Below are 18,524 nucleotides of genomic sequence, written 5' to 3' on the forward strand. Positions count from 1 at the left end.
CGAGATGCCGACAAGAAACTCTGGAACAGAAAAGTATGAGAACTGAAATAAAGACATTTGATTAGAGGCTGGGGTCGTAGCTCAGTGGTAGAGCACTTGCCTTCCATGTGTGAGGCTCTGGGTTTGGTCCTCAGCACCACATAAAAATAAACAAACAAAATAAAGGTATTGTGTCCATTGGCAACTGAAAAAAAATTTTAAAAACCATATTTTATTAGAGAAATTAAAAGGCAGATGTGAACACACAAAAGAAAGAATTAGCGAACTTTAAGCAATGGAAATTACCAAATATGAGAAATAGAAAAAAAAAGATTAATGAAAAGTGAACACAGACTAAGAGACTTGTGACACATCATCAAAATGACCAACGTATGTATAATGGGCGTCTCAGAAAGGGGAGAGAGAGAAAAGGGGAAAGAGAGACTATTTAAAAGATTAATATAGCTGAAAGTATCTCAATTTTGATGAAAAACATAAATGTAACACCCAAGAAACTTAATGAACTCCAGGTAGGAGTTCAAAGAGACACATTATAATCAAACTGTCAAAAGTCAAAGACAGAGAAAGAATCTTGAAAACAGCAAGAGATAACAACTCATCTTGTACAAGGGGTCTTAATAACTTTTCCGGACTATTTCTCATCAAAAACTTTGGAGGCCAGAAGGCAGCAGGTTGACCTATTCTAAGTGCTAAAATGAAAAAAAAAATCAACTGTCAACCAAGAATCCTCTATTCAGCAAAACTATCAAAAGTAAGCAAGAAATTAACACACTTCCAGGTAAATAAGACTGAGGAGGCTCATTATCTTAGGTGAAAAATCTTACTAGATATTAAGTCAAACTTCTATTAAGAAATACAGATCTCTGTAAATATATGGACAATTATAAAAGCTAGTGTTATAATAACAATGGTTTGTAACTTTAAATTTTTTTCTACATGATTTAAGAGATGAATAAATAAAAACAATTTTTAGACAAAGCTAGTATTATAACTGTAGTTTGTAACCACATATTTTGTTTTCTATCAACTTCAAGAGACCAATGCTTTGAAATGCATTTTTAGTTTTTGTTTCAAACACAATGGATAAAGAAGCAATTTTGTGACATCAACAATTGAAAAGGTAGAGATGGAACTATAATGGGGCATAGTTTATGTGTGTCATTAAAGTTAAGGTGGCACAAATTTAAATTTGAGTGTGGTAGCTTTAGGATGTTAAATGTAATCTCCATGGTAACCACAAAGAAAGTAGCTACAGAATGATTCCATTTATATGAGGTATCTTGAGTTGTCAAATTCAGAGACAGAAAGTAGAATGATGGTCACCGGGGACAGGGGGTAGGGTGATGGGGAGCTATTGTTGAATGAATGTAGAGTTTCAATTTTGCAAGATAAAAAGAATTCTGGAGACAGATGGTGGTGATGGTTGCACAATAATATAAATGGATCTACTGCCACTCAACCGTGCATTTAAAAATGGTTAAAATGGCAAATTTTATGCTGTGTGTATTTTATGACAACAAAAAACCTGGAAAAAATACTTTTTAAAAAAAATCTTATTTTTTGGAGAAGACGAAAATGTTCTCTGTCTTAATTTGGATGATAATGACAGGGGTATAAACAACTATCAAAACTCATCAAAATGAGCCCTTTGAGATCTGTGTGGCTTTTTTTTTTTTTTGGTATGGTAATTATATCTCCACAATAATTTAGAAAACATTAAATTTTTAAGTACAAATTCCATCCATGTATGATTTTGTCAAAAATGAACCCAACTATGATGTTTAACTATAATGCTCTCATGAAAAATGTGAAGCAGAGACAGAATCAGTGGTTTTCAGAAAGGGATGAAAAATCCTGAAGATGGTTCACCGTGGACAGAAATTCGGCATGATGGACATCAGTTGTATTCTCTCTGATACTTCATGTAACTTGGCTGGAGGAGAAGCCACTCGTGGTGACAAGTCAGGTCACAATAACAACCCCTTGTCAGTGTGATGAGCACATTACAATTTATACAAAAATCTCCAATATGCCATCCGTATGATTTTGCTCAGAGAGGCTGGTCATTATTGTTGATAGGGAAACTGACTCCGATGGGAACATTTTGGCAAAGGACCACATCTGGGGTTGTCTCTGTGCCATTCCCACTCTGCCCCTGACTTCCTCCATGATCGTGTTCTGGCCCCATCTCCCCACGGCGACCACACGGGACGTCTTTTTGCTCAGCCTCCAGGAGCCGGCGTCTCATCCTGAGTTTTACAGGTGGCACTCTTCAGCTGGAGAGCGAGCTGATGCCTGTCTTGGAGAACTGCCCTGAAACAGCCCAAAGGGACATGGCAACTGTAGGCGGCGACCACAGAACACAAGTAAACATCCTCTGCCGCCCTTCAACAAACTGCATGGCATGTGATGTCCCCGGCGCTGGCTGGGTCTGGAACGGACCTTCCCACTGAGCTGGGCCATGTGCTGAGAGGACGTCAGAAGTGCCCAGCAGGGACAACATGGTAGGGGATCTCCATGACCTTTTAATTCTCTTCTCTCACTTTTATCCACTACAGATAAACAGACATAAAACAACACACTGAAAGTGTCTAAAAAAGTTTCTTCATTCAATTACCACTGAAATCCCAGTCTTCAGAAGCCACTATGTGTGATTTTTTTTTTAAAATGGTGATTCTTAAACTCCTTTTCTGCTCTAAAAATTGACCTGGGGTGATCTCATCCATTGCTCATGACTTTGAATGTCACTTACAGTTTGATGTCTTTCAAATCTCTGTCTCCTGAGTTCCAGAAACCAATAACCAATGAGTCCTGGAAACTATACTAGGATAGCCTCAGACTCCAAAAACGCACGACTCCAATCTCCTCGGATGACATCCGTTCCCATCCCCGAACCAACCTGGAAGCCTGGGGTCCTCCTCTACTCCCCTGTCCTCACCAGCATCCAGCCTCCAGAACCAGTTTCCCTTGTTAGAACATTAGCTGAAGAATTCTAAATATCGTATGATAGGCACTGTGTGCCTGTTACTAACACATACGTGCGTAGGTATTGAGCTTCTCCTTTTGGCTACTTTATACTGAATCCAGGTGGCTTCTTGGATGTGATGTGGGACAGGCTAAGGCCACTGAGAGCTTGAACTTGAGTGAAGAGAGTGTAGGGGCAGTGTTGATCACACACGTCCCACGGACGAGCCCTGTCAGGTGTCTTGGGAGGCACCTTAGGAGCAGAGTTTCCCCGGAAGCAAACCTTAAGAAAACAATGGTGCATATAGTTGCTTTGGGAGGCGACTCAAGTAAGCAGAAGTGAGGGAGCATTAAGGGTAACAGAAGGAGCTGGGCACAGTGGCAGACACTTGTAATCCTGGAGACTGAGGATGGTGAGTTCAAAGCCAGCCTCAGTAAAAGTGAGGCACTAAGCAACTCAGTGAGACCTGTCCCTAAGTGAAATGCAAAATAGGGCTGGGGATGTGGCTCAGTGGTCGAGTGCCCCTGAATTCAATGCCTAGCACCTGCTGCCCCCTCCAAAAAAAAGAGTAACAGAAGGAAGGTAAAAAATGTCAATCAAGTGTATGTTAAAGAGTTGGTTACTATGGGTAACTGGGACTTAGTGCCACCAGGGATTCTCTGAAGAACTGTATGGAATACACCTCAGAACTATCCCTCCAAAAGAGCAAATGACCAAAAGACCTCGGGCTGATACCAGCCTCCAGCCTCCACAGCCTCTGGGTTATCTCCAGGGGTGTTAACGTCCCCACATTTCTCCAACGCACCTTCATGTGACTGAGAAACCTCTGACGCTCCTCTGAAGCAGGGCAGGGAGGCCTGCATATGAGATCCTGCCGTGGAGCTCAGGGCTCTCCGGCCCAGCTGTGCTCCGAAGACAGGGTGAATCATGGATGTCACCTTGCAAGGGGGAGGTGGAGTGAGCCCAGCCCCGGGCCCCCACACCCGCCAAATCATGCTACTTCCCTGATTACTTTATGCACATTAAAGTCCCATTAGTTGTTTGATTTGAAGAAAGCATTTTGCAGCTGGAATCACTTGAGAAACACTTTCCTTCATAATCAGCACTAGTGAATAGATTCACTGTGTGCCTGTTACTAACACATACATGTGTATGTACATATGTGTGTATGCGAATATATATTTGCTCTGTGTGTGTGTGTGTATGTGTGTGTGTAAGCCAATTTGGGCATTAAAATCTCATTCAACTCACACTGGATCTCGCTAAAATGATCTGCGGAGAGGACCCTCTTTGAGTTGCTATTTGCATTTAATGTAATTATTGACAAGATGGATTTACACCTGCCATTTTGCTATTATTTTTTTGTCTTTAATCTTTGTTCCTCTTAGTCCTCCATCACTGATTTCTTTATGTAAAATATTTTCTTGTATTTAATTTTCTTCACTCTCATTTTTAAGTTATTTTCTTGGGGGTTGCTTAAAAAATATTTGAATTTGATGAATGCTACCTTACTCTCCCCCACATCCACAAACTGTGCTCCACCACCGCTCTTCCTCTTGCCCCTCTTTGGTGTAATTATCATCACACAAGTGGCATCTTGACACATAGTGAATTGATCAATGTAGTTTTATAATTATTGCTTTAGGTTGTTGTTCTAAAAATTATTTAAAAACTTCTTGAATGCGGCTGGGAGTGTAGCTCAATGGTAGAGTGCTTGCCTAGTGTGAGTAAGGCCCTGCCCAGCACACCACACACACACACACACACACACACACACAGACACACACACACACACACACACATACAATTTTTAAAACTTGTGGCAAACTATAAATAAGTTAAAACTTACTATCTGAACCACTTTTAAACGTGTTCAGAGGCATTACATATTTATTTTGCTATGCAACCGTCATGACCATCCAGAACAGTTTTCATATTAGAAACTAAAACTCTACTCATCCAACAATAGCTCCCCACTCCCCGCTCCTCTCCTGGAAGGCACAGCTCTAGTTTCTGTCTTTATCAATGAGTACCTCGGATAAGTGGAATTGTACAGTATTTGTGCCTTTCGCTTGGTGTTTTTCACTTAGCATGGTGTCCTCAAACTTAATTCATGTTGTAGCTCATGTCAGAATTTCTTCCTTTTTAAGACTGAATAATCCAGTGTGTGTGTGTGTGTGTGTGTGTGTGTGTGTGTGTGTGCATGCACGTGCGCATACGTGGTGTGTATCCATTTTGCTTTACCCATCACTTGGGTATACAACTAGAAGCAGAACTCTTGGATTATATGGTAGTCTTACATCTAATTTTTTTTGAAAAACAAATTTACAAAACATCCTAGTGTTTTCCATAAAAATGTACTATCTTACATTCCCACCAACACAACCCAAGGATTCCAGTTTCTTTACATTCTTGTCAACACTAGTTATTTTCTGCTTTAAAAAAAAAATAGGGGGCTGGGGATGTGGCTCAAGCGGTAGCATACTCGCCTGGCATGCACGGGGTGCTGGGTTCAATCCTCGGCACCACATAAAAATAAAATAAAGATGCTGTGTCCACCGAAAACTAAAAAATAAATATTAAAACCTCTCTCTCTCTCTCTCTCTCTCTCTCTCTCTCTCTCTCTCTCTCTCAAAAAAAATAGTACTTATCCTAATGGGCGTGAGATAGCATGTCATTGTAGTTTTGATTTTATATTTTTTTAATTTCCTTAACAATCAGTGAGATTGAGCACCTTTCATGTACTTATTGATCATCTGCATTTCTTTGTTGGAGAAAGGTCTGTACAAGTTCTACATCCATTTCACATTCTGAGGCTGCTTTTGGTTCTTGAATTTTAAGGTTTCTCTCTATGTCCTGGATATCTACTCCTTATCAGATATGTGCTTTGCAAATGTTTCCCCCCATTCTGTGGTTTGCCTTTTTACTCTGTTGATAGTGTCACAAAAGTTATTAAGTCCCATTGTGTATTTTTTCTTTCATTGCTTGTGTCATATTTAAAGAAATAATTGCCAATTCAATGACATGAACGTTCCTCCTGTTTTCTTCCAAGAATTTTATTGCTTTAGCTCTTACATTTGGGTCTTTGATCCATTTTCAGTTTGTTTTTATATGGAAAATTAGTTAAGTTTCAATTTTATTTTGTAGCATGTGGATGGCCAGCCTTCTGAGCACTGATAGTTGAAAAGATTGTCCTTTCCATCATTGGATGATTTAGGCACCTCTGTCAAAAAACACTTGACTATAAATGTCTTCACAATCTTATTTACGGGCTTTCTTCTCCATTCCATCAGTTCACATGTCTGTCTTTATAGCCAGTACCACACTGTTTCCGTTCCTATAACTTTTTTGTAAGTTTCAAAAAAAAAAAATCAAATAGGAGAACATAGGACACAGCCTATTAAGTCCCCAGGAAGATGTCAGATCTTTTCAATGTGGACATTTTACTCCCAAGATCTTAAGTGTTTTGCCTTCTTGTTTGACCAAACTGGTATCACCAACCCAGGCGGCCACTGATATTAGACAATGACTCCTGATTATTTTGACAAACACCCTGGGGACGGGGTTTTTCCTGCAGAGCAAGCTCCAAGTTAGATCAAAGAACAGCATCCTGTGAATGGAACTTTTACAGAGAGATGTAAGATAGATCAGATAGTAATAATGCTTTGAGGATGAATTTTCATTTTTTTATTTTTATTTTTGGTATCGGGGACCTTCAAACCTAGTCTTTTTCCCTCTGGTGGCTACAGGGTTGCTGATTTTACAGATACAGTGACTCTGAGGGGTCTGGTTTTTAAAGTTATCACAGAGAAAAGGAAGGGATAGGAAAATAAGTCAAGTTATAAAGCCACAGATCCTAATTCTTTTATTGAGAACCAGCAAATTTCCATTAATAAATGTTCATTAGATTATTGTAAATTTAATTTCAAGAGTTCATTTTTTTTCTCAGTGTTGTCATTGCTTTCTGTCCTGGATTTCCATCTGTACAACATTCATTTTTATGTATGTATATATATTGTACTGTGGAAAATCTTGTATAAATATGTATGAAAGTGTAGATGATGGAATAAGAAAGTCCCAGGTGCCCATTAATCCAGGCTCACCAGGTATTAACCTTGGCTGCTTTGGTTTCATTTTGATCTCTCCTGTTTCGTGAGAAAGGAGAGGTCTGAAGCAAAGACACAGGGATACCTCACCAAGGAGGGCTTTCCAGAGGGCGAGCCGTGAAGTCAGGGCCATGTCTCTGGGTGACAAAGGAGGAAGAATTTCCCCATTGAGCTCCATCTTCCTGTGATGGGACTGACAGACTGCTCAGAGCTCTGTACTTACAGTTGCATATGTGGAAGCTGAACTTATTTTTGGTATCGGGGAATAACTTCTGAGAGTCCAGAACACAGGGGAGAGCTGCAGCAGTGACTGGGACAAGTGACAGGTGAGGCTGGAAAAATCTGGAGTGCTTGATACACATCTACCTCCTGCCCCAATGCTCCGTACTCTCTCAGGCTGGACTAGGGCATGCATTCATTTTTAATGGTTTTGTTCTACTGGGGCTTCAAACCAGGGTCTACACATGCTAGTGAGGCTGGCTTTAAACTTGCAATCCTCCTGCCTCAGCCTCCCCAGATGCTGTATTATAGGCATGCGCCACTGCACCAGACAGGGCATGCCTTTATAACAAGCTTCCCAGGTGTTTTTCCCATGTCCTTAGAGACAGGTTCTTGCTAAGTTACTGAAGTTCTTCCTAAGTTGCCAAAGCTGGTCTTGAACTTGTGATTCTCCTCCTAAATGCCCTGCTTCCAGCTGATTTTTTTTTTTTTTTTTTTTGTATCAGGGATTGAACCCAGGGGCACTTAACCATGAGCCACATCTCCAGCCCTTTTTATGTTTTATTTTAAGACAGGGTCTTTCTAAATTGTTCAGGGCCTCGCTAAGTTTCCGAGGCTGGCTGAGGCTGGCTTTGAACTCATGATCCTCCTTCATATCGTTGGGATTACAGGTGTGTACCCCCAAAACCTCCCGGCTTCCCAGCTGCTTTTAACGCACTCTTAGGGTGTTGGTTCTCTCTCTCTCTCTCTCTCTCTCTCTCTCAGTCGTAAATGGAAAGAATGTCTTTGTTTATTTTTATATGGTGCTGAGTATCGAACCCAGTGCCTCACATGTGCCAGGCAAGCGCTCTGCCATTGAGCTAACAGCCCTAACCTTGTGGCAAGCTGAAAACCCTGGTTTCCAGTCTTGACATCAGCTAGTTGTTACCTTCCGTGGGCTGGTTCTAGTCTAGGTCTCCCTCTGCTGGTGATAATTAATATTGCAGCAGTCCTCACCATCCTTGGGTCTTAACATTCAGGCAACAGCTACCTGCATCTGTCCTTGTGACTTCAAAAAGAAGGGGGCCCTCTGTTCTGCTCTAGGTAAACCCTCAGAATTCTTAGATGATTCTCAGCCTAGGCATCTTCCTGGTGCCATGGACCCTGATTAGACCACTTTTTTGTGTGTGGGGGGGGGGCTACTAGGGATTGAACTCAGGGGAACTTGACCACTGAGCCACACCCTCAACTTATTTTGTATTTTATTTAGAGACAGGGTCTCACTGGGTTGCTCAGTGCCTTGCTAGGTTGCTGAGGCTGGCTTTGAACTTGCAATCCTCCTGCCTTAGGCTCCCAAACTGCTGGGATTACAGATGAGAGCCACCATGCCCGGCTGAGGCCACTTCTGACCAGAGGTGAACTCAAACCTCACTTCCTTCAAATATCTTTCCAATTACGACCAGGCAAAACACATTGTCCTTGCTGGTTCTCTCGAGTCCTGGTGCTGCTGTGGGGGTTGGGTGGGAATCATGTTGACTAAAATGATGGTTTTTTTCCTAATGCCTGGCTCTCGTGGCAATAATTAAAGCTGATTTGTACTGAGCCTTTTCCTCTGTCAGGCTGTTCTAAGGGCTCAGTAACATGAAGTCAACCATGATCGTGATTCTTTATAGTGGGCACCATTTTTATCTGCATCATACAAGAGAGAAAACTGAGGCACAGGGTATAAGTAATTGTCCTAAAGTTATACAGTCAGTTGACAGGCAGAGCCCCTTGGTCCTAGTAGTCTTGTGAATAAATATTATTATATATATTGTTATTGTGCTCAGGCACTGTTAGCTATTTGACATTGATGGTCATTTTAAGTTTTGCAGATGAGAAATAGGGACTCCGGGAGGAAGAATAAGAGAATGGAGCCTGTTGGGTCCGTCTGTCTGTCCCATGCTCCCCAAAGCCAAGGGACCTCTGCTGGTAGAATTTACCAAGTATGCTCCATGGACTGTGTGCCTCACGGTCCTCCGGATGCCATTAAAAGCACACTCCTCAAATTCAGGAATGGGTCGTGAGAATCTGCATCTTAATAAGTATCTCCTGTCAATCCTGACTCACAGCAACGTTTGAGAAATCTCACCGATCTGCCCTGCATCCATTGGAGCACATCCTTCCAGTCATTTTAGATAAAAAAAATATAACAGTTAAAATGCTTTCTCTGCAAGTGATGGACTCCCCAACAATAGAGGCTTAAGATCCTCAAGCTCTATATGGTTTACTTAATAAAATTTCCAGAATTCATCCCCAAGACTGATGAAGCAGCCCAGCAGCACCACAAAGGACTTAGTTCTTTTAGTCCCTCTGTTCCCCTACTCTTGATGGCTGGCTGCTGTGGATCCCAGCATCTTGCCCACATCGTTACTTCCCTAGATTTTGATGCAGCAAGGCCATGACAAGTTGCGTGACATAGACTGAGCCAAGCAGAAATTCTCAGTGGGAAATTTTAATTGGGAGCTGGTGGCAAGAAGGAGGGGACATTCGGAACTCCATTCTAGGAGATAATAGTAATGCTTTCAGTGGCCACAATGGATTCTTATGCCAGATTATCCTTAGGTCACGCAATGAGGTCTCGCCTGATAGGTTTATGATGTCATTTTGACAGTTATGGTGGCTGTGTGGCTACCAGGGCCTTGTACACACTAGGCCCATGCTCTCCCACTGAGCTACATCTGTAGGGCTTTCCCTGTTTTTTAGTTGGATTCTTTCATTTTTTTCAGGTAGTCTTGGAAATATTTCAGCATCTTTACATGTTTTCCCCTGCCCTTGCTTCAGCCAGAGTTGGTTTCTCCTGCTTGCAGTCAGGTCTACCATGCTTGGCTCCAGGTCTTAGCTGAAACACAGTTCCATGAAGGATCTCGCCTGGCCAAGAGGGAACACTGCCTATCATTCCCCAGGACAAAACCTGCTTTTCCTTCATTACATTGATCACAATCTGTCTGGATTTGGTCTGTGTACTTGCTCCTAACTGGCTCCCAACTAGGATATGCACCCTCCCACCCCGCTCCAGGCCACAGATCCCTGTGTTTTTATGTGTAGAGCAAAATCCCTGCTCAGAAGGGCTTTATTTGACTGAATAGATGGATGGGTGCATGGATGGTGAGAAAGCTTGTTTTGAGTCGGGTTTGACCTGGGAGTCACTAGGTGGGACTGATGAGTCCCGTGTTGCAGGTCACATTCCTTCCTGCAGAGTGACCTGGAGCCCTCAGTTCTGCTCCTCCATGATGAGCAGGCCTCTTGTGGACTACAAGCAACTGTTTTTAAGCAGCATCACAAGGGTTGTCTCTGCCCTGGGTGGGGAAAGTATCTGTGCCCTCAGCAAACAGACACCAGCCAAGCACAACAGGAGACCATAATAAAATAATATTTAGAATAAAGGTTATAATTGGCTTTAATACCTACTTGGACATTGACAACCCTGGAAATAATAGGGGAGACGGTCATGATGACACTGGGGAATTATGCACCAGGCTGACGTGCACTGAGGCTTCTTCTAGTCACTGTTGCTGCATAACAAGCTATGCCAAATTCAGTTGTGAAAAATATTTTGTATATTCCCAAGGGTGAGAAGTTTGAACAAGGCACTGTGGGATGGCTGGCCTCTGTACCACAGTCTCTAGAGCCTCAGCTTGAAGCCTCAAGGGCTGGGAATAACTCAACATCTAGGGCTTAGTTACTCCCATGGTTGGTGGCCGGAACCTCAGCTGGTCTATTGCCTGGAACACCTGCATAGGCCGCTTCATGTGGTCTGGGCTTCCTAAAACATGGCAGCTAGGTTCTGAGGGTCAGTAGAGACACACAGAACCACTGAACTGCTCAGGCCTGAAGATCAGGGTGTCAGCTGCATGCCTCTTCCTTGACCTCCCGCACCCAATCCCTTGGCATAACTCATGGGCTCTGTCTCCACTTCCGAGCCCACCCATTGCTACCACCCTGGTCCATGCCACTATGATGCCTCTGTTACCTGGATGGTTGTGGTAGCCTTCTCCATGGATTCTCTGCAGCACCCAAGGCTTTCTTTTAAACAAGAGCCAGATCCTGTCTCTTCTTTGCTCAAAACCTTTCTGGGCTTCCCATCACATTCAGAATAAAAGCCAAGGTTCTCACAATGGCTCATGAGGCCCACCTTCTCTGTCCTCACCTCTGATTACCTGGGAGTGTCGCTTCCTTCATGTTCCACACACATGCCCGGCGTGCTCCTACCTCAGGGTTTTGCCCCACCATTCCCTGCAATTCGCTCCTTTAGATTCACAGGATTTCCCCTCCTAGTTCATGTTAGGTTGCAACTCACACGTCCCCCATCAGAGAGCCTCTCCTTTCCGGTCCCTCCCCCACACATGCTCCATTCTGGCTTTTATTCACCAGTGTAGTAATTGTTAACTTGGATTTTTATTTTGTATTTATATGATTTCTCACTGCATCTTCTAACTCCTCACCTCTACCCCTCTTACATCCCTCCCAATCCCCATGACTCCAGACTTCCAGAAAGCACAAATCATTTCTGATGAGTCTCCATGACCTCGCACAGTAGGGGCTCAATAATCATTTGTGATTCAGTGAAATCTTGGTCATGGAATTTAATGGCATGGTGACCCCAGAAGGTCATATCCTACAGGATAAAAAGCATTAGATTGCCAATGTCAAATAAGAAAAATACTCAAATCCTTCTGTACAGTCATGCTCCCAACCCCCACAGGCATTACATAGTTAGGTGGGACTGAAACACTGTCAGATATTTGTACATGGGTCTGAATTTTCCCCAGGAACCAGTAGGGGGCGCTCCACTCTACTCCCTAAGGGCTCAGAAATATTGGAAAAGGCTCACTCCAAATTAGCAGCAAGTGTGTCCTCTGGCATGAGTTGGGGAAAGAGGAGATGTCTGACATTTTAAAATTCTTTTGTATGCTTATATAAAGATTTTTTTATATTGTGAATATATTTCTGTAAAAAATATTTTAATGTGTCTGCATATATTTAAATATTTTTATTTTAATATAGAGAAAGATAATTTTTTAAGGAGTAGCCATAAAATCTAAATATTCAGATTTTAAGTAATCAGAAGCAATAAAAGAAGTAAAATAGAAATACTTACTTTAAATAATAAATATAAATAAATGTATGAATAAGTAATATCTAACTTTGTTCCAAATTAAACCCCCTCAGTTCTGTGTCCTCTGAGGCATGGTAAATGTGCAGGTTTAGTCAGTGAAACCTGAAGGGTGTGTGAGGTTGATGGAATTGCTGCATGAACACTCCTCTGTCATTGCAGTTTTGCACAATACAAGTTATGCCTCATGGAGGGAGGGCACATTGAACTTATCACATAATGTCACCAAGCACCATGTTGCTATGGTTTGGACCCTAAGTGTCCCCAGAAGTCCATGTGTTAAAGGTTTACTCCCCAATCTAGGGCATTATTGGGAGGTAGTCAAACCTTAAAGAGGTGGGGCCTAGTGGGAGGCCTTTAGATCATTGGGAGTGTGCCCTTGAAGGGAGTAGTGAGATCGTAGCCCCTCCTCACTCTTTCTTTTGAGTTCTGGCAATGAATTGAGGGGTTTTACTCCATCATTTGACCCCCCACCCCCACCCCATGATGTGCTGCCTCACCAAAAACAACGGGCTGAAATTTCATGGGCTGAAATCTCCACATGTATGAAAAACAAACCTTTCTCTTTAGAGGGTAATCATCTCAGGTATTTTGTTACAGTAACTGAAAACTGACCAACATACATATTTTGTGATACGATATCACTACATTATTTTTAAAACTATTATAGTTGATTATAAAAGAAAGGCTTGTATGGGAGCAAGGAACAGAGAGAACTTGCTCTAAACCACTGTTTCCCCTTGGTACCAGGGAATAATAATATCCACCTTTGAAGGTTGCTGAGAGGACAAATTATGTACTGGCAAGGGGAGCCCCTGGTATTGGGCATGCTCCAAGTTGAGTGTAGCTCCCTGAGGCTGGCTTCCCAAGGAGATTGTGATACAGGTTGGGAGGGAGAGTGGCCCAGAGCCAGAAGAGGAGGCCAAAGAGGTTGCTTCTGGGAAGAGGGACTCTTGGGGCCCCTGCCCATGACACTGCCTCAGCATAGGAATGAGAGAGCCAATAACTTAGCAGTTACAGGAAAGGAGACTCGGAGGAGTCGTCCAAGAGTGCTTTCACGGGACTGGGCACCGTAGCAGAGACACTTCCTTGATATTCTGCATCATTTACCTCCCTGTCTCTTCGTAACCCTGTTATGGCATTTATAGCTGGACAGGTGGTACTGCATGACATGCAGATCAGACACTGGAGCCAGACCACCTGGGACTGAATCCCAGCTCTGTCCCCTGTTGACCTCACTTATCTGTGACCTCAGTAACTTCCTCATCTGCAAATGGCAATAAGACGAGCACTATCCTTAAGGATTGTTGGAAAGGTTAAATAAATACCTCTCAAAGTCTTGGAACAGAGACCAACAGAGTGTTCGCTCTCAGTGAATGTGAGATATGACATTTCTTTCAGTCATTCCAAGTGGTCACTTCATTCATCATTTAATTCATTCAGTAACTCTTTCATGAACATATATGGGTGCTTAATTTATACCTGATACTGTCTAGATGTGGAGGTTGTAGGGCTAAAAAAAGAAATGGTTCTTGTACATGACAAGTACATGGTCTAGGAGAGGGGACAAAAGACATAGGCCAGTTGACTTTATGTCAAAATGTTCTAAAAAAGACCTGTGTACAGCGAAGGGGAGAGCAGAGGGAGGAGAGGCCATGAGTGTTTGGGATGCAGCCAGGTGGAGAGATTCGGGAAAAGCTCCCACAAGAGGGGACTTTTGAGTTTTCATGGAGATGGAAACTAATAATATTTAATAATATCTTTTGCTGCATAACAAACCACGTGACAATGTGCTACAGCAAGCAGATCTGTGGTTGGCTACTTGGATTAGGCTCAGTTTTTTTACCTGTCTTCATTTTAAATTCATTCCTTTAGTAGATGTGGAGGTAATTTTTATTGTTGCATCTGTTACGCAAATTTATTTGCATAAGATTATTTGTAGTATCCCTTTATTATTCTTTAAATAACTTATTTCTTTTCTTTTTCTTTCTTTCTTTTCTTCTTCTTCTTTTTTTTTTTTTTTTGATACTGAGGATTGAACTCAGGAACACTTGACCACTGAGCCCCATCCCCAGCCCTATTTTGTATTTTATTTAGAGACAGAGTCTCACTGAATTGCTTAGTGCCTCACTTTTGCTGAGGCTGGCTTTGAACTTGTCTCAGCCTCCCTAGCCACTGGGATTACAGATGTGTGCCATCGTGTCCAGCCTTTTATTTCTGATGTTGGTAATTGTATCTTTATTTTTTTTCCTGATCAGTCTGGCTATAGATTTAAGGAGGAAGCTGCATCTATTGATTTCTTTCTTTGTTTCTAATATAGGTTACAGATTCTCTTCAGTGTAGGATAGGGTTTGTCCTGGTGAGTCTTTCTCAACATAAGCCATCACTTTCCCCAGATGTTTGGAGCCACTTAATTGCAAATCTGCACCAGCATTGGTGTCCTGGTGGTCACAGTATTAAATCCTGTGTCACGAAAAGTGTGGCCCTGTTGGGTGCATGGGTACATGCCTGTAATCCCAGCAACTCAGGAGGCTGAGGCAGGAGGATTTCAAGTTTAAGGCCAGCCTCAGGAACGTAGCACAACATTGTTTCAAAAATAAACATGGCGGGATACTAATAGGAAGGGCGTCATCCATCTCTATGGGCTTTGAGGGTTCAGGGGCCTCTGGAGAACCCAAATCTCTGAGGTCTCCATCCAGTGACCCTCTCCACATCCCCTGGAATGATATGGAATGAAGATGGACTCTCCTCCAAATTACTGTTTTCTTCCGCCACTCCTGGTACCACCGATTAGCTGGTCCTCCAGATAATAGACCCGGAGCTGGAGTTAGGAAGTGAAGAGATTTGTTGAGTGTGTGATAGAGACTTTGAAAGATAACAGGGGAGAAATCAGGGATGTGCAAAGGAGAGCTTCCGTCTGCAATGGAGATTTGTCAATTTCAGTGGCCCTGAAGGGAAGCCCCAGAGCAAAAATCGCCCACTAGAGGAGCCCAGTGATGGGCAGAATTCAACAGGTGCGTTTCTCCTGCTGGCTCAGTCATTGCCTGGAGCTACCCAGGAAGAGCATGCCTCAAATGCTGAAAAGGAGCCAGAAGGCACTACCAGCTGAAGCTGTCAGCTAACTGCCCTCCTTGCAGAGGAACAAGATATTTCTCTTTATTTAAAAAATTAATTTCTTTATATATTCCTCCTTTTAAAATTAATTTTTAAATATATGACAGCAGAATGCATTACTATTTGTATTACACATATAGAGCACAATTTTTCATATCTCTGGTTGTTTACAAAGTATATTCACACCATTTGTGTCTTCATATAGGTACTTTGGATAATGATATTCATCACATTCCACCATAATTTCTAACCCCATGCCCCTCCCTTCCCCTCCCACCCCTCTGCCTATCTAGAGTTCATCTATTCCTTCCATGCTCCCCCTCCCTCCCCCACTATAAATCAGCCTTATATCAGAGAAAACATTTGGCCTTTGGTTTTTTGGGATTGGCTAACTTCACTTAGCATTATGTTCTCCATCTCCATCCATTTACCTGCAAATGCCATGATTTTATTCTCTTTTATTGCTGAATAATATTTGAGTACATTTGAATATTCAATTGGCACTGTTTTTATCCATTCATCTACTGAAGGGCATCTAGGTTGGCTCCACAGTTTAGCTATTGTGAATTGTGCTGCTATAAACATTGATGTGGCTGTGTCCCTGTAGTATGTTTTTAAGTCCTTTGGGTATAGACCAAAGAGAGGGACAGCTGGGTCAAATGGTGGTTCCATTCCCAGTTTTCCAAGGAATCTTTATACTGATTTCCCTATTGGCTGCACCAATTTACAGTCCCACCAGCAATGTATGAGTGTGATTTTTCCCCCACATCCTCGCCAACACTTATTGTTGTTTGTTTTCATAATAGCTGCTATTCTGACTGGAGTGAGATGAAATCTTACAGAAGTTTTGATTTGCATTTCTCTAATCGCTAGCGATGATGAACATTTTTTTCATGTATTTGTTGATTGATTGTATATCCTCTTCTGAGAAGGGTCTCTTCAGGTCCTTGGCCCATTTATTGATTGGGTTATTTGTTTTTTTGGTGTTTTGCTTTTTGAGTTCTTTATGTACCGTAGAGATTAGTGCTCTATCTGATGTGTAAGAGGTAAAAATTTGCTCCCAAGATGTAGGTTCTCTATTCACCTCACAGATTGTTTCTTTTGCTGAGAAGAAACTTTTTAGTTTTAATCTATCCCATTTATTGATTTTTTATTTTAATTCTGTGCTAAGGAAGTTGGGACCTAATCCGACATGATGAAGATTAGGGCCTTTTTCTTCTATTAGATGCAGGGTCTCTGGTTTAATTCCTAGGTTCTTGATCCACTTTGAGTGTAGTTTTGTGCATGGTGAGAGATAGAGGTTTAATTTCATTTTGTTGCATATGGATTTCCAGTTTTCCCAGCACCATTTGTTGAAGAGGCAATATTTTCTCCAATTTATGTTTTTGGTGCCTTTGTCTAATATAAGATAATTATAATTTTGTGGGTTAGTCTGTGTGTCCTCTATTCTGTACCATTGGTCTACCAGTCTGTTTTGGTGCCAATACTATGCTGTTTTGTTTCTATTGCTCTAAGCATAGTTTAGGGTCTGGTATAGTGATGTCACCTGCTTCATTCTTCCTGCTAAGGATTGTTTTAGCTATTCTGGGTCTCTTATTTTTCCAGATGAATTTCATGATTGCTTTTTCTATTTCTATGAGGAATGCCATTGGGATTTTGATCAGAATTGCATTAAATCTGTATAGTGCATTTGATAGTATGGTCATATTGACAATGTTAATTCTGCCTATCCAAGAGCAAGGTAGATCTTTCCATCTTCTAAGATCTTCTTTGTTTTCTTTCTTTAGGGTTCTACAGTTTTCATTGTATAGATCTTTCATCTCTTTCGTTGTTGATTCCCAAGTTTTTTTTTTTTTTGAGGCTTTTGTAAATGGGGTAGTTTTCCTCATTTTCCTTCCAGAGGATTTGCACTGATGTACAGAAATGCCTTTGATTTATGGGTGTTGATTTTGTTTCCTGCTACGTTGCTGAATTCATTTACTAATTCTAGAAGTTTTCTGGTGGAATTTTTGGGTCTTCTAGGTATAGAGTCATATTATTGAAGCCAGAATTAGACAAGCAGTCAGTATAGATAGGTAAATCGAGTCAGGTCAGATGGAGTCAGGCCAATTTTGAGTGAGTCTGGGAAGTTGGAGACTGTCCCTTGAGGGATTGAAATGTTAATTCCTTCAGAGCCCTTTCTCCACTCTTATCCAGAACCTGCCCCTGCTCCAACCTGTTGTCAAAGTAACCTGTCCCAGGAATTGCCCCTCATACAGGGAGCTAGAAGTTTGTCAATGTGTCCTTGGCTGCTCCATCCTGTCCTTTCCCCCTCAGCCCACCTGTTTCCCACCTTTGGGCTACCCCACCGAGCATTCCTGGGCCTAGTCATGTAGGAAGAAAGGAGAAATATAAGGGTGGGAGAAGGCAGGAGAGCAGAGGAAGCCTAGGACACATAGAAACAGGGCAGAACACCTCGCTTCTTGGGGTACCAGGATATCAACTATGGCGCCCTTTTCCCTCCCAGGAGAAGTTTATGTTACCCCCTTTTAAACCCCTGCTTTATATGCTTGCCTTGGCGTGCTTCTCTAATGTTCAAACTTCAACATGGGAGGAAGCAGGACTCGTCACCGATAACCAGAAGTATCATCATCAGCAAATAGTGCTAATTTAAGTTCTTCTTTTCCTATCCATATCCCTCTAATTTCTTTCATCTGTCTAATTGCTCTGGCCAGTGTTTCAAGAACTATGTTGAATAGAAGTGGTGAAAGAGAGCATCCCTGTCTTGTTCCAGTTTTTAGAGGGAATGCCTTCAATTTTTCTCGATTTAGAATGATGTTGGCCCAGGGCTTAGCATAGATAGCCTTTACGATGTTGAGATATGTTCCTGTTATCCCTAGTTTTTCTAGGGTTTTGAACATAAAGGGGTGCTGTATTTTGTCAAATGCTTTTTCTGTGTCTATTGAGATGATCATATGATTCCTATCTCTAAATCTATTGATGTGAT

The sequence above is a fragment of the Ictidomys tridecemlineatus genome, chromosome 5, assembly GCF_052094955.1.
Source record: "Ictidomys tridecemlineatus isolate mIctTri1 chromosome 5, mIctTri1.hap1, whole genome shotgun sequence".
NCBI lineage: Eukaryota > Metazoa > Chordata > Mammalia > Rodentia > Sciuridae > Ictidomys > Ictidomys tridecemlineatus.